At 31.2% G+C, this 4,623-nt stretch overlaps 1 long non-coding RNA gene across 1 annotated transcript; it reads right to left on the bottom strand.

Moving 5' to 3' along the window:
* Nucleotides 1-1,533: 1,533 nt before the first annotated feature.
* Nucleotides 1,534-3,066, bottom strand: LOC140870754 (uncharacterized). The gene is made up of 2 exons (XR_012147531.1): nt 2,843-3,066; nt 1,534-2,011 (listed from the first exon to the last, which is right to left on the bottom strand). It is a non-coding gene; the product is annotated as an uncharacterized lncRNA (long non-coding RNA).
* Between the last annotated feature and the right edge of the window lie 1,557 nt (nt 3,067-4,623).

Raw genomic sequence — 4,623 nt, 5'->3', positions numbered from 1 at the left:
CACATCTGTTCGTACACATGCTTGCAGGTACAAGCTTGTGGTTCAATGGTTATCGAAGAACAACCGGATGCAATGTTGATACCATTGGAATATTTTCTCAGGGTTTGGCTTCTACAGACCATCTCAATTCAATCTGTGCCCATGAAGCCTTTGAGTTCGACGTGCACTGCCCCTAAACACTCCTCACCAGAAAGCACGGGCTTGAATGACACCTTCACTCAAATATTATTTTGTAATATATGTTTATTTGATTAAAAAGTATTATTTTTTAGGTCAAAAGTATTAGTTTTCACAACAAAAGTATTACGTTTTATGTCAAAAAATATTGTCAAAAATATTATTTTCGTGATATATGCTTATTTTTTGTATTACTTTTTATATTAAAATCATTAGTTTTTGTAGTAAAAATATTACTTTGTATGTCAAAAATATTAATCTATAATATATACTTATTTGACTAAAATGTATTACTTTTTATCTCCAAAGTATTAGGTTTCACGACAACAGTATTACGTTTTATGTTAAACGTATTATTTTTTTAATATATGCTTATTTGATTGAAAATTATTAATTTTAATGTCAAGAATATTATTGTTTACCGTGAAGGTATTAATTATTAGTTCAAACATATTAATTTGTATTTATGTGTATTTCAATGAAATTAATAATTTTTAGATCAAAATAATTAATTATTTTTTCTTAAAAAATGCAAAGTATTACTTCTTATGTCAAAAGTATCATTAGTTATGTTAAAAATATTAGTTATTAATTGTCGAAAGTACTACTTCTAATATATGCTTTTTTAACATAAAAAACATTACATTTTAAGTCAAAAGTATTACTTTTTAAATAAAAATTATTATTATTTTATTTTAAAAGTATTAGTTTTTTATCAAAAGTATTATTTTAAACGTTTTTTGGTAAATTTTATTAAATATTACTTTTTAAAGTTAAATGTATTGGTTTTTTATGTAAAAAAATGTTAGATTTTCTGTCAAAAGTAATATTTTACGTATGGTAATTTGACATAAAAAATATTACTTCCTATGTCTAACGTATTAGTTTTTTGTTAAAAGTATTAGTTTTTATGGCCAAGAAATTACTTCTAACACATGCTAATTTTTGGCAGTAATACTTTTGGCCAAAAAGATAATACTTTTAGCATAAAAACTAATATTGTTTATGTCAAACAAGCATAAGTTAGAAATAATATTTTCGACAGAAAAACGTCAAATAAATTTACGTTATAATACTTTTTATATCAAATAAATATACGTTTAAAGTAATACGTTTGACATAACTTTTAAAACTTTAGCATAAAAACTAATACTGTTTACAAAAATAATAATATTTTTGAGTCAAATACGAAAGAAATAATACTTTTGACATAAAAACTAATATGTTTAGCACACACACTAATATTTTTTTATGTCAAATAAGTATACGTTAAAAGTATCACTTTTGACATGAAACTAATACTTTTATCATACAAACTAATACATGTGACAAAAATAATACTTGTTTGGTCAAAGGTATTACTTGAAAATTAGAAAACATTAGAAGTATGAATATTACCAATACATAAAGCACAAAAGTTCAACAGAATACAAATCGCTGCATAAATATTTGCAATCTATTTATTTGGGTTTGATCTAATGAATTATAAAACCTCTAATTGCACGACATTCTTCACATTCGCTGCCTCTCGCAGCTTGCTGGACTCTCCTGCCCTCAGCATCACCCCACCATTATTGCCATCGCCACACTTCCATCTGCAAGCATAAGTTTCCGCTTACTATTATTCCTTTCTGCCTCCATGTCATGTGTATGCATTTCAAGCTCTTGGATTTTCTTGCGTAGCTGTTTCACATACTCTATAGTGTCTCCCAGGATCGACTTCATACATTTTCTTGTCCTAACAATCTGCTGTAATCATCCCCTCTACTTCATTAAATCTTGGAGATTAAAATGAGCTCTATTTCCTCAATGTTCTCTTACTTTCAACACAAAACTGGGCATGATAAGAGGGATATTTCAAGCATATTGAGGCAAACAAAAATAGAAAGCAACATAAAATGTAGCAAGACAGTAGCATTAGAGATGAAAATCGGTATCACAATAATGTCATTGATCAGAAACTAAAGGTAAATTGGAGCAATAGATTTCAGTTCAATTAATTTGGTTTCCATCAATAAAAGCATTATTGTCATCAGTGCATTTAATCTTAACTAAAACAAACAAAGCTGTAAAAGATAATCCTTTCAAACAATCACTAATTCCATTCCCAATTCTTGATTTTTATTCGAAACACAAAAAATGCATTAACATCAACAGATATTTCCCCAAAGACCGAATCTTCAGTAAGCCAAAAAAAAGAAAACTTAAAGGTGATCTGTTTGTTGGTTTATTTACACACAAATCTGTTTTTTGTATGTCATCAGAAATTGTGCTGACAAAAGAACCAAGAGTGTAAAAGAGAACTAAAAGGTTTTTGGAATATGACGTGAGGCCTGTAATATACCATCGAACGGGTGGAAAGCCAGACCTATTCCGAATTTGACGAGTGTGTGTTAAAAACAAATGATGTGAGATATAGAATTTGAACTCATTACAAAAGCCGCAAAAATTTAGTTTTCATCAAATTTAAAAAAGAATTATCAACACACCAATACACCGAATTTATAGTAAATGATATTCAAACCCTACAAACGAAAAACCTAAATAAATTCCTGAGGAAACACAATTTCGACCCATGTGTCAAGATTTACCACCAATTTCACGAAACACTAAATAGATGAAAGCGAGTTTGTGCGCCATTTTCACAAAATAAAAAAAGATTTACCTCTTCCCTTACTCGTCCTCTGCTTCGAAGATGAAGAAGTTGGGTGAACAAAGCTCCTTTTGTTGCGCTATTTTCACAACAGGTTTTGATCGCAGATGAGATCAGCCATGATTGTCCACTGATTTTCGAGATTTGCGATGGAGTTAGGAGCAAAAATCGGTGCGATGGAGTTGGAGTAATATTAGCGTGAAATTTGGGATCTTCGTGAGAGGCGTGGGAGAGGATAAGTGAAGGAGAATTTATGGGCCTGATCCGAATAATGAGATGGATATTTGAATTTTAACTGGGTTGACCCGTTTCATGTGAGACAGTGAGAGTTACTCCTAGAGATATATTTGTTTTGGTATACTTTGATTATATCTTAGTATATATCAAAATTTTGAATGAGCATGTTGAACATTTGATACTTGTGTTATCTACACATATTGAAAGGGATTTTTATGAAAATTTAAAACTATGTGCATTGTGCACAAGAGGACTTGTTGTATTTGTTTATGGTGTGAGTCCTCAAGGAAAGAGAGTTCTTGATGGAAAGGTGATTAAGTGTCAACGAGGTAAGGAGTATGTGGTAGTTACTACACTGTCACGAAGGTACGTATTTTTACCTAACTTGTTTTTAAAGTTGTTGTGGCTTGAGAATGCTAACAAGTTGAATGCATTGAATAATGGTTTGAAATATGTGTTTGAGTTATGTTTGCATGACACTCATGAAAATATTTTTGTAAGCAAGAACTTTTTTGAGGATAAGGTCTTTGTTTCATATTCTTCATTGAATGAATTATTTGTAGGGGAAATATGTAGTATAAAGTTGATTTATCGTTTGGACGATAATAGAGAAATGAATAAGTTGCATGAATATTTGTTGTGGTTGCATATGAAGAGATATGTTAAGAGGAGTTGTTAGTGACATATTTCAAGTGCACTGTTCTTATTTTTAGAAAGCAATGGTTGTACTTAACTATGAACATTGTGTTGGTGTTAACTAGGTCTAAGAAGGGGAGGAATTTAGTGTTTGTCTTGCTAAATGGGATTCTGATTATGTTTATGCATGCTAATGATGTTGATGTGTTTACTTTGTGCATGAGATATTTCGTGAGTCTTGATATGGTTTTGAGTGAGCAAAGTATATTATTGCTTGTGGGAAATATTTTTAAAGTTTCTAAGTCTTGCTTGGTTTTTGTAGACAAGAGGCAAGATTTGAGGACAAATCTTTTTGAAGAAGAGGAGTCTGATATGAATCTAGGAGGTTCTCGAAGTTTTATATTGTTCCCAAAATTGTCTCTTAATTTGCCATCAAGAATTGAAGGGTTCTGAATTCATGGGAATCAAGTTGAAGAGAATGGGAGCCAAGTTGGAATGCATGGAGCTCGAGTTGGAGGACTGAAATTATTTGGAAACTTTAGAGACATCAAAATCCAATCTTTACCGTCCAAAATGTATTTTAGAATGTTATAAAGCTACGCTAAAATTTTAGGTCGATCCAACGGCTAGAACTCGAGATATGATTTTTACAAGGAATACGCTCAGTTTGGAACCCCTAGGCACGGACCTAGGAACGGGGTCCGTGCACCTGAAGCTCGTCAACGTCAATTTTAAACTCGAATATCCGTGGGCACACAGACCTTGAGCCGGACCACCTTCCAGGGTCCGTGCAAACATACAGTGCGGCATGTTTGTATGTGTTTCGATAGATTTTATTATTTTGGTGATATTATTTCTATTTTGAGTCTTTTAAGCATACTAGAAAACTCCTAGGAGATATCTTTGATATCTTTGGATAT

The sequence above is a fragment of the Henckelia pumila genome, unplaced genomic scaffold, assembly GCF_033568475.1.
Source record: "Henckelia pumila isolate YLH828 unplaced genomic scaffold, ASM3356847v2 CTG_19:::fragment_3, whole genome shotgun sequence".
Lineage (NCBI taxonomy): Eukaryota > Viridiplantae > Streptophyta > Magnoliopsida > Lamiales > Gesneriaceae > Henckelia > Henckelia pumila.
Note: the sequence above shows the minus strand (reverse complement) of the source record. Positions and strands in the feature narration are given on the sequence as shown.